Source organism: Sceloporus occidentalis, unplaced genomic scaffold (genome assembly GCF_023333645.1).
Source record: "Sceloporus occidentalis isolate IW3139 unplaced genomic scaffold, rSceOcc1.0.p SCAF_3, whole genome shotgun sequence".
In the NCBI taxonomy this organism is placed as follows: domain Eukaryota; kingdom Metazoa; phylum Chordata; class Lepidosauria; order Squamata; family Phrynosomatidae; genus Sceloporus; species Sceloporus occidentalis.
Genome location: NW_028316983.1, coordinates 50944863 through 50957634, shown reverse-complemented (window position 1 = coordinate 50957634; position 12772 = coordinate 50944863). Strand labels below are relative to the sequence as shown.

At 43.4% G+C, this 12772-nt stretch overlaps 1 protein-coding gene across 1 annotated transcript in view; it reads right to left on the bottom strand.

The window, feature by feature from the left end:
- KCND3 (potassium voltage-gated channel subfamily D member 3) overlaps window positions 1-9858 on the bottom strand; it is a 406878-nt gene extending 397020 nt beyond the window's left edge. Inside the window, exon 1 of the mRNA XM_089514407.1 lies at window positions 9421-9858. The gene's annotated coding sequence lies outside the window, so the exon portion shown is untranslated. The remainder of the gene's footprint in view (window positions 1-9420) is intronic.
- Between the last annotated feature and the right edge of the window lie 2914 nt (window positions 9859-12772).

Here is a 12772-nt window from a genome sequence, read left to right as displayed (position 1 = left end):
CACCATGGCCACTAATACATTAGTGATGAGTACAATATCTTGTTGAAAGTGGCAGGGGCCAGGGGATAAATTATGTAATACAAATCTGTGAATGCTTACTCAAGCACAGGTTTTGCTGAGTTCAAGGGTGCTTATTTGCAATGTTTGTAGCCTAGTTCTTTACATATTTATTCAGAAGTAAATCATGCTGTGTTCAACAGAGCTTATTCCTCTATGAACATAGAGAGGAAATATGATTGATTTAAACATAAATGATATTAGAGATCCTTAGGGATAGACTTGTACCTCCACACGAATCACTTATGATGCTGATTCATATGAATCAGTCCTGGGCAACAGCAGTGAGTAATTCTCTCCCTTAGCACCTTCACCCCCAGGTGGGTTGTACTGATGAATCCTGCCTGACCCAGAAGTGATTCAGCATCTGGTTTTGATTTAGCTTTACTTTCAGAATTTTAGGGGGGCAAAGTAAACCAAATAAAACCTAAATTCTGCAGTTTTGGTGCACTTTTGCAGCAGTGTTGGGCAATTTTGAGGTTATAGGGCCCAAACAGATAGGCCAAAATAAAGCTGCGTCCTAAGGCCAGAAGTTGTGTTAAAGCTGAATTCCAGTCCTTAGGACTGGAGTGCGGCTTTGCTGCAGCTTCCAGACTCGTAGGACGCATGCAGCATTTAAACAGCATACCTCCAAAGTGATCCAAAGCAGCTTTATATTGGCCTCTCTGTTTGGGCCCATAGCCTCCTATTTTATTTAAAACTAAGGTCCAGAGACTATCCTTTTTTAGAAGTGTGGGGACTGGATGCCTTGGGAGTCTGAAAAAGCTTATGAGACCACATGCAGCTCATGGACTATACGTTTCCTAACCCTGATGTAAACAGAAGCATTGGCTAAGATCCTCTATGTGAGATGTAAGTACAGTGGCATAGTGTACATTGTACAGTGGCCATTTTGACTACCCAAACCCATCTTAAAATCTGCAGCTGAGCTGCTGGCAAGTGGGATGCTGAAATGCAACCAGTGAACTGTGGCATGATGAACAGAAGTGAAATGTGAATTCCAAAATGTATGATGATGTAAGCCTCTCATACAGCTTTGTAAATCCTGACCAGGATGGCAGCCATTGTTTGTTTGTTTTAAAGTGATACTGATATTATAACTGGCTATATGCCATTGATGAAAAGCAAAGGGGTGTACATGATATGAGTTCATGCTTTTTAGAAGGATACAGATAATTAACATAATTTAAAATGTGCCTGATGCAACAGAATTATAACATGTGTAAGTGACATCAAAGAGAAACCTTGCAGCATTTGAAGACTGTAGGAGAAGAGGAAGACTGCATTACAAGTGCATGACATTTCATCTCTCTTTTGATGAGCCACTTTAAATGCTGTAAGTCAATTGCATTGGTTGTATTTTGTAGCATGTTTATCATTTCAGTGCAATTTTTTAAATAACTTACTTGTTTATTCATAAAAGCCCCACAAAAAAGGATGACATCACATGTGTGTGTGTGTGTACAAATAATTTACAAAAGCATTGACAATAAGAGTTTATTTGCTTTGAGTGCATGACAACATCATTACATATTCAGTTTACCTATCCAGTGTTATTTTATCATCACACATCTTAATTGTTAATAAAGTTCTGCATATCCATCTCTAGAGCTCTGCAGTAATTGACATCAATGTTATTTTTGAAATGTTGGATGAGAAGTGGGAAAATCCATCTATGGTTAAATTGCTAAAAGCATCAGTAAACAATGATCCTGCTATTTGAGCACTGCAACAACATCCATCATATTGTATGTTTTGCTGAAAAGACCAGTTGAGGCAGGGTGCAAGCCAGTGAAGAATCACACTACACCAAAGCTAAATGAAGACAGTAGAATGATAGTGAAATCTCAGTGTTCAATGGCACATACCTTGGATTCAAGCACAAATCTGTTTCATGTTCAAAAGCCAAATCATCTTCACATTCATTTGGAAAGGATATGGAATATAAAGATCATCTCAACATTATACATTTTAAAGATACTGTAATTGAAGGTGCTTAAACTGTTCAATTTCACACCTTTTACACAGACCTGTGATAAAAAATATTTCCCTCTCCCCCAATATTGTAGTTATTTTCAATGCATTTTGGGGTGCTGAATTTGAAAAGCACAGTAATGATGTTGTATCAGACACAGTTCTTGCACAAATTTTATATTTTAAATAAATTCAGTTGTTACTCAGTTTTGATCAACTGTGAACATTGATGTTCTGGTGCAATTTCTTTTAGTGCTTTTCAAACTGATTTTTGTGTTTCGTATCAGCAAACTAAAGTGATTTGGAAACCTATTAGAAAACTTTAACTCATTTGTTACTCTGCAGGATAATTCTTTGCAGGTTCATTTCATTCAGTCACATATTACAACACAGAAACATCAAAGCTAGTTGAGGGAGAAAAAACTGTATGTGATGGAGCAAATCTGAGGTAATTTTTGGATTATTTAGAGAGGGAGCCATCAGGCAGACCCAGCAACATCACGGACTGCCTGAAGGAAGAGGCCCCTCCCTCCTCAACTGTCATCTCGGCCTCAGAGGGAGCCATCAGGCGGACCCAGCAACATCAGGGACTGCCTGAAGGAAGAGGCCCCTCCCTCCTCAACTGTCATCTCGGCCTCAGAGGGAGCCATCAGGCAGACCCAGCAACATCACGGACTGCCTGAAGGAAGAGGCCCCTCCCTCCTCAACTGTCATCTCGGCCTCAGAGGGAGCGATCAGGCAGACCCAGCGACATCTTGGACTGCCTGAAGGAAGAGGCCCCTCCCTCCTCAACTGTCATCTCGGCCTCAGAGGGAGCCATCAGGCAGACCCAGCAACATCACGGACTGCCTGAAGGAAGAAGCCCCTCCCTCCTCAACTGTCATCTCGGCCTCAGAGGGAGCGATCAGGCGGACCCAGCAACATCACGGACTGCCTGAAGGAAGAGGCCCCTCCCTCCTCAACTGTCATCTTGGCCTCAGAGGGAGCAATCAGGCAGACCCAGCAACATCAGGGACTGCCTGAAGGACGAGACTTCTCCCTCCTTTGTCACCTTGTATTTTGTACTGCATTACGATTTTTACTGTACACCGCTATGATCATTGCGGAATAGCGGTCTATAAATAAAACATATTATTATTATTATTATTATTTAGAATCCCAAATTCCTATAAAAACAGCATACATTTAAAAAAAAGTTTTTATGGCCCCCAGTTTTTAGGTCTGTGTTACCAGAGATAAGTGCAAATAATCAGTACTTGATTATCTTATTTGAAGACAATGAAGGCTGACGTATAAATTCAAACATGAAGATTTAGTCCATGTCCAAAGTCAAGTTCAACGTTTATATCTCTTTTTGTACAATTCATGGTTCATTATGTGCTTGCATAGGATAAATTCCAAATGTAATAGTAATAGTATCACAGTTTTCAGTAGTACCCTGTAATCTACTCTGTCACTTCAGCATTCTAAGGGCAATGTTTGTCCCTTGTACAAAAAAACCTGCCTTTAATACAGATGCAAGGTATTCTAGCCTTCTGTTTATCATTAGATAGTAGTTCTGAATTGATCAAAAGAATGCAAAAACAAAAACAACAACTGGAGTTCTAGAAAAGTGTTTTATGTAATTATGATGCTTCATGTTATAGTGAACTGACAGTAGAATAAGAAGAGCATTCACACAAAACATGTAATCCACTTGCAATGCACAGAAAAGTATATACTTCCTACAAAAGAGACACAACTTCCTGAGTATACTAAAAGAAGGAACCTTCATGAAGGTGCCACTCCTAAATGACAGTTTATATCTGTTGAAATGTGTACATTTCATGACATAATAATGTGTGACTGACAAGACCATCAAGAGGAAGATTGTTTATCAAGAAGAGAAAGAGCCACCAAAATCTTAATTTAATGCAGTCCCTAAGATTGCACCATTAGGCAAACTGACATTCCTGTAGGTTTGTAAGTAATATGTTTTCTAAAAGAGAAGGAAACCAGGCCAGAGAAAAGACCCATGAATCTCAGACACTGTTCTCCCCAGTAGATGAACTGTCTTTACTATGCTGGTAAATTCCACTGCTTTACTGGGATGTAGAGCCTCCCAAATTCTTCTACAGCTAGAAAATAGGGGGAGAAAGTAGATGACAGAGCATGAAATCTACAGTTTTAAAATTTGTGCCTGAAGAAGGATTTTGCCAGACTCACAGCCTTAAATCCCCGTAAAATACAATGGGTGAGATCCTACATCATGCTAATGTAGTGTAAACCTATACTCACATAACTGCACAGTGGTTGCATTATACCACATGTTTGTTGAATACCAACATTGTGCAATCAGTTTGTGTCTACCAGTCTGTCTGCTCACTGTCCCATTCTTCAATGAAGAATGTACAGTGGCTGTTCCTATAATCCCAGTGAATGAAGTGGTACGTTGAAGGCACTCACAAATAGTCAGATACCACCTAAGAACATGAAACTGCATGGCTGGAATACTATTGGTTAGTCCCAATGAAAATAGTCCTATTCAACTGTTAGTATGATGAGTCAACACACAGGTAAATTCCTTACAGTATATTCAATGACTTGATCTTAGTTATGACTAACCATAAGATGTAAGTCCATGTGAAATAGTTGTACTTATGAAATTCTGATTGTACAATAGATCCATACAGGTCAGGGTTGTATAATCACCAAAAAGGTACGACTGCATATCTAAGGGAACACATGAATGTAAAATGAGTACCCAAATTGTTGGGGGCAAATTAGCTTACAGTTGTAAACCGCTTAGACACTGCTTGGGCAGTATGAAGTGGTATATAAATGAAGCTTGCTTGTTTGTTTGTTTGAATGTGCATAGAGCAATACAGAACAAAAGACCTTGTTGTTGTTGTGTGCCTTCAAGTCATTTTTGACTTATGGAAACCATATCATAAGGTTTTCTTGGCACGTTTCTGCAGAGGGTTTCCTTGGCCATCCTCTGAGGCTGAGAGAGTGTGACTTGCTCAAGCTCACTCAGTGGATTTCATGGCTGAGTCAAGATTCAAATACTGGTCTCTAGAGCCATACTCCAACTCTCAAACCACTACACCCCACAGGTGCCCACAAAAGACCTAGTGGAGTGTAATGTTTTGGGTGCTGGACTATGACTCTGGGAGGCCAGGTTTGAAACCCATTCTCAACCATGGGAAACCATCAGCCAACCTTGGGCAAGTCAGATTCCCACCCATAGAACAAGGTGACAAACCATCTATAAATATATCTAGGGGGCTCCAAACATGGGGAAATTCTTTCTACACTCCCTAGAGATCATTTTGGGGCATTTTGGAGCACAACCTGTTTTTACCCGGGAGGGGGCTGAGTTCCACAAAAACAGCCCTGAAATTGCCCACTAATGACATTTGGTGATTTATAAAATCAAACTTGGCTCATCTGGCAATGTAATTTTAGTGTGAAATGTCATTACTGACTTCAGCACTAGGGCTATCTAATAAAGGCTTTTAGAACATTCTGAATTTATGTGGTACTTGTGTATTTGAAACTTAGTTGCTTGGAAATTCCTCAGAGGTATGAGATTCTACAATTGCATAATGCTGATGTATCTTATAAAGGGTCACAGTGTGTGGTGTCCACTCCACATTGTTGCCAAAGGCATTCTAAATGTGTCCCCTAAAACAGCAGCAGGACACCAACAGATCATAACTGGGTTACAGTTTTTAAAACATTATTTTAAAAAACCTTTTGACCTTGTGAGCTTATTGCAAAACTATATTCTGAGCTTGTGGGTTTATTGTAAAACTGGCCAAGAAATTAGAACATGAGAGTGAACAGGACTAAATCCAGCCACAGTAGACCTACTGCACTGATGGCAATGTGGTAAATTAATACTTATGTAACTTCCATTTATTCAGTGATTTTGCTCTAGTTGGGATTAACAATTGGATAGCACACTCTGTCTATTAAAATATAACATTCTTGTCATTCTATGCATATTAATTGAGAAATAAATCTTACTGATCTGAAGTGAGGCCCGTTCCGGACGGGAGTATAGTACGTCCCCAGGACGTACTAGGGTTAGGAAGGGGCATCACTTCCTGACGCCCCTAACCCTTGTATGTACTGGGTATGTACAAAATGGCGGCGCCCATCCACATGGGGGCTGCCATTTTGATGTCGCAGATGCAGCGCTAATGACGTCGCGAGTGCACCATTGGTGCCTCATGATGTCATAACTGCACCGTGAAAAGAAGCACCATTTTGGGGCTTCTTTTTGCAGCACGGAGAAGCCGCCCGGTTTGCACGCTGGGGCTCCTCCGCACTGCAAATGACGGCGGTGGCAGACCGCCCGTTTTGGGCAGTCTGTAATGCGCCTCAGTAAGATTGAGGCTTTCCATTAGCAACAGAACAGAACACATGCAAGTCACTCCTGCCTTTCCAGGTCACACAATATATATACCCAACTCCTTTCCAGGCAAGCATTCTCTAAAGATGCCAGCCACAGATGCTGGTGAAACGTCAGGAAGAAACTCTTCTGGAACATGGCCACATAACCCGAAAAACCCACAAAAAACTTAAAAATTCTTACTGAGTCCAGTGTGGCTCCTTTGCATTCCATATAAGTATACATTAGACTAAAACCTTATGATGTAATCAGTTACATGCCTACCTGGAAGAAGTCTTTTTGAACTCCCTAAAGTTTCCTTCTGAGTAGATAGGTAGTGGGCTGCATGCTAAACTATCAATTGCAAGAACTACAGGCATTGTTATGTCAATATAAACATTCTGTTTGAGAAGTAAAAAAAGATCTTATTAAGAAATAAACAGGGAACAACTCATTGTTTTCAGTACAATTTTTGAGTATATTTGAGGATGTGATAGAGATTCTATGAGCTACTTGGAATTAGTTGAGTTACTTTCAAGGGATACATCTAAGTGGGTTGGAGTTTGCAGACTGTTCCTTCGATCTGCACACATACACACACAATAAAAGACCAGTTCACACATTCAAGTGTATGACTTGGTGGTTTAACATTCTGTGACTTGCTGCTGAAGAGTTATAAACTACTGACATTGAAAAGCAGTCTGTCTGAGGTTATGTGAGATGAACAGAAAAAGTTCTGGTGTGGAATTTGATTTACAAAGGGTGTTTGACAGACTGATGTGCCATGTGGTTTTTTTTTTTTTACATGGGGCAACAAATAGATGTAAAATCTATCTGAGCCTCATTGATGAACTTATTTCCAAAGAGATGTGCAGTTTATGGACACCGTATGCATACAGTACTTGGTTTTGAAAGTGAACCCAAAGTGCTAGAATGGGAAAGCAAAGAAAATTGGTCCAGTTATTTACATCATGGCCAGTTATCCTCAGAAGCCTTATCCATTTTTACACAGTAAAGTTTAATGTAAAATACCTAGTTTAACCTAGACTTCCCTAGAGATCACCACCACCACCACCACCAAACTCCTTGATGGAAAACACTGTGAACAATCTTTATATATGGTAGGATTACCATATAAGAGTGTGTGTAAAAGTATTTTAGGTTATAGTTTTTTTGATAGCAACAGGTTTCTTTATGGGAAAGGGGTAAACAGATATCTTCCATGTGCATGTATGCACATAAGTAGAATACCTTTAAGAACAAAGTGCATTCTACAGCAGTGTTTCTTTTTAGCTATTGAGCACAATGAGAAAGGATTAGATGTAAATGTAGCACTTAATGGTAAGGACATTACAGAGATGCTTCCATATGCAGATGTTTTGCCAGTGTCCTTGATCTAGGAGCCTACTGACGCTTTTTAGACCAGAAGAGCTTGTGTGCACAAATTGAGCCTTTTGACTTAAAGCAAATATCAACAGACTATAGAAGCAAACAGACCTTATTTTCTCAAGGTGACAGTCATGCCATGGAAAGAGTGTTACAAAAACTATAAGCAGTGGCTCTTTCTTGCTTCAAAATGACCTTCCATCCAAAGATCTGATCTCTCCTTCCACCCATCCTTCCTTAAGCATATAGACATAAGCCTTGCTTGAGCTACAATTTGCTTGACTGACAGTAATTTGATTTCCACTTTGAACATACAAATCCACACTCCTTTCTGGGATCAATAACACACCAAAAAAAGAGAGAACTACATAGTTTATTCCTGTTCACTCAGGAAGAACACATATTTATTCCTGTTCACTCAGGAGGAACAGGAAAAAAAATGATGGATTTTCATCTCATTAACTTCTACCAACCATGCCAATATTTCTGAGTGCCTCTGAACATCCTTGCCTATGATTTGTTTAAAAAATAGACATAAATAATAGTAACACTAAGAGATAATGGCTGATGAACTAGAGTGGGAGTTTCATGGAAAAGAACTTCAGGGGAAAAGCTGCTATCCTGAGTCTTTTCTTGATTGCCTTTTCAATATGGGTCGGGCTCCAGCTTCATTTTCATTTAAAATGCAAACTCTGTTCAGATGAGATTTCTATCCCCGCTCTCACTTAGGTTCCCCATATCCTTATTCTCCCCTGTGACAGATAACAAAACTGCTCGCAAACGGTTTTCTCTCTTCTTTTCCTAACTGATTCATTCGATTCAGAGAAAGCAAAGCTAAAAGCAACAGGATAAAGGAATGCAAACTTCAGCTGTCCTTTCCAGCCAGCCAGCTGCCCAGCACCACACAAAGACTACAACGGCTCGACCTTACCTTGGAAAAAAAAGGAAAGCATTGCCCAGTGCTCACACAGGACAGAGGAGGAGACCAACACACACAAAGAGAGACAAGAGAAAGACTTATCATTGAGAATGAATGCTAATGGTCTTGTCTACCTCTGGATTCACAAGGTGCAGGTTGGAGGATTCAGGACATGTCCTTAGCCCAGGGGAAGGTGACTAACCAGCTTTGCTGAGCCTGGTAAGCAACTGAGTTGATATGAATATAAATGCAACCAACCAGCCACAAATCCAGAGATTCACTGTGTGTGTCTGATCAGTCCAGAGTAGGCAAGCACCTTCCAACTTTCTCTTCTCAAAAGGCTTTGGAGACCAGAATGCCTTGTTTGGGGAAAAAAAGCAGCAAGGAAAGCAAGGTTCTGAAGATAGATGGCATGCACTGAGAGCAATGTCCAACAAATGAAGACATCCCCATGCGCAAAATAGAATTCAAAGATATAGCCATGTTAGTCTGTAGAATCAGTACGTAGAGAGATCTTGTAGCACCTTTGAGACTCACTGAAAGAAAGAAATTGGCACCATGAGCTTTTGTAGACTTCAGTCAGTACAAATGTATCTGAAGGACTAGACTAAAGTCTATGAAAGCTCAGGCTGCCAATTTCTTTCTTTCAGTTAGCCATACACAAAATGTTTGGGGGATGTGATGAGGGTGAAGGACAGAAAGTTACCTGTTGGCTCCTTCCCGCTTAGGCACCCTTGCCCAGTTGCCTCTGGCAGCCAAAGTTGCTCATGCCCACTACCTTCCTTTTCCTGGGCAGGAGAGCCACCTCTTCAGTTCATAGGTGCATCCTTTCGGTGCCTTCAGTTTTGCCACCTCCACCATCACAATAAAGAGGGGAGGAGGGACTCACATTTCCTTCAATCCCTTCCTTTTGCTAAAACTCCAGTTCTGCTTTGGATCTCCCCCGGGTCAAGGTCCCTTTCTCAAGCCATGGCAAGAGAGTTGGACTTCTTCGGAGGAGTTAGGAAGTGAGGACTTCCTAAGCGGAGCGACTTGGAGAAAGTCAAACCAAACGTAGAGGCGCTCAGCTGCCTTTCGCTCCTCGCCTGCGTCATCTCAGTTCGGAGATTCAGATTATACTTAATCGGTGTGTGTGTGTGTGTGTGTGTGTGTGTAAAGGAGTCCAGCAGAAAGAGCTGCTGTGAGAGTTGGCCAAAGGCGGAAAACCAAAGCAGAGGCAGGGAAGAGAAGGAGGGGGAAAGACAGACGTCCTTTAAGCATCCCTTCCCCCTGAAAGTACCCTCCAACACACAGGTAAGGGCTTCCAAGGAGAGAGGCAAACTCCTTCTTTCCTGATGGGGGGGGGACCCATCCCTCCCCTCACATCCCTTTTTTTATTCTCCAACACGCGGCTTCAGGAGCCGGGGATGTTTAGGCTGGAGACTCGAAGGCTAAAAGAGGTGATCGGAGTATTTCAAGGGGTGTTATCCTGAGCTTCTTTTCTCCTACAGCAACAACAAGTAGTTCAAACTCTCCAATGATAGATGTCCAGAAACTAGGACACAGAGCGATGGATTCAAACGGCAGGGAAAGAGGTTCCATCTCAATCTCAGGAGGAACTTCTTGACAGTAAGGGCTGTTGGACGGAGGGACACACTCCCTCGGAGAGTGATGGAGTCTCCTTCCTTGGAGGTCTTTAAGCAGAGGCTGGATGGCCATCTGTCGGGGGTGCTTTGATGGTGTATTCCTGCATGGCAGGATGGGTTGGACTGGATGGCCCTTGGGATCTCTTCCAACTCTAGGATTCTATGATTCCTGCCTCAGACACAAACAGTGGATGCAAACTACAGGAAAAAGAGGTTCCACTTCAACAAGAGGAGGAACTTCCTGACAGTAAGAGCTTTTTAACAGTGGAAGAGGCTAGCTTGGAAGGTGGTGGGGTCTCCAACAGCCTTTGTTTCCTTTGATTGAGAGTTCCTGCATGGCAGGATGGGGTTAGACTAGATGGCCCTTGTGGTCTCTTCCTACTCTAAGATCCTGGGCACTTACACACGCGCATCCTTCCCCCGACACATACACACACACACACACACACACTCCACTATTGGCTTGCCCAGTGCCTTACCTTCTGGGCCATGAGCTCACTCGCCATGCCATGCCATGCCATGCCATGCCATGCCATGCCATGCTCTGCCATCCCCTTCCCGGGTCCCTCTTCGGCAGAGAAGGCGGAGAGGTGGCCATCCAGATGCTGAAGGCGGTCACTCCAGCGGCCCAGAAGGGAGGAGGGCGGGCCAGGCGAGGAGGGAGGCGCTTCCCCGGGGCACCCTCGTCCCCATCCGCTCAGCAGGCGCACGGAGAGGGCAGGGATGCGGGGCGTGATAGTGTTGCTGCTGCTGCTGCTGCCAACCAGCGCGGAGGAGGCCCTCCCTCCTTCCCTCCTTCCCTCCCTCCTTGACTCCCCTTGGGCTTCTCTGCCGTTGGCTTGGGCGACCTCTCCGCCTGGCTTCCCCTTCGGCCCATAGAGGGCGCTCTCCCCACAAACTTCGGCCGCCTCCGCTCAGCCCAGCCCTGCGCTCCGAAAGCTGGAGAGAGAGGGAAGCGATTCAGCACCAAGAGACGGCGGACAGCTCCCAGCGCCTTTGGCTCCGCGATTGCCCTCCCAAGCAAGCCATTGCCAGCAAGAGGGATCCCCGAAGAGCACCGCAGAGAGATCGCGATCGCACAGCTGAGACCTCCCAAGGAGCCTCCTGGCTGAGATCACAAGGCGGCATCCACATTGCAGAAATGATCACGTTTTGAACTCGCGTCAACTGCCCTGGCTGAAGGCTGTGTATGGGATTCTAGGAATGGTGGTGCCACAACAAACTACCATTCCCAGAATCCCATAGCCTTGAGCCAGGCCAGTTCAAGTGGGGTCCATACCGGGTCATTTCTGCAGTGTGGATACAACTCAAGAAGAGACCAAGCTCAAGGCAGGGAAGACGCTCCTCGAACCCCTCCCTCCTTCTGTCTCTCTAGGAGAGAGAGACCTTGATAGGAAGGATAGCAAGCCAGTGTTGTTGTTGTTGTTCTTCTTCTTCTTCTTCTTCTTCTTCTTCTTATTATTATTATTATTATTTCTTCTATTGTATGGACTTAGGGCGACCCTATCATGGGGGTTTCTTGGCAAGGTTGAGTCAGGGGAGGTTTGTCATTGTTGCCTTCCCCTGAGGCTGAGAGCATGTGACTTGCCCAAGGGGACCCAGTGGGTTTCCCTGACCGAGTTGGGAATCGAACCCTGGTCTCCTTGGGACTGGGGACCCAGGTTGCTTCCCTCACATGAAGTAGCCTTGCGCCCAGCCCTCAAAGCACCAAGATGGCTCTATTGTAAGAAGGAGGGCCCTTAAAATGCCCTAAAATGCCCTGCAGTACAGACACTTTGAGACCCAGATTTTATTGAGCCTGGCACAAAAAAGGAAGGAGTGTGACTTTGGGCTGCTGGATGATGATATTCAACACACAGGGCTAGCAACAGATGAGGGTAGCCAGAGGTTTGCCAAGCACTCAGCTCTCACCAGCAGATGTCACTCCAGAATGTAGTAGGTGGATGCCTGGCTGGATGGCAAATCCTGAAGAAGTCAGGCCTTCCTTATCTTCGTTCCCAGTGCAGCTCCCCAGTGCCCTTCACAATAGTCCCTTGTGAAGAAGATGATGGTACAATTCAGCAGAATTGACTACATTCCCTCCCCCATGTCATTCACACAGCCCAATTGGCTTGTTAGGGATGGGGCCTTGCATGGAGTTGGAGCATAGCTGCAACCTTTAATTAATTAATCCAATTAATTAAAATTTCTTAATTGGCAAAACTGTGTCCAGGATTAATTGGACAACATGTCTTTGAGCTGAAAATGCTAGCTGCTTTTCATATAAGTACGTGGTAAGCACTTCATGTCTACAAGTTTTAATTATCTGTCAAAGCTCTGAATCTATACACCTGGGGTAGGTTCGCTCTCCAGTTTTTATTGGAAGGCAGCTCCCAAGACCTCTCACTACTGTTGAGAGTATGTTGATTAAGGTGGATGGGAAGTGCAGTCCAA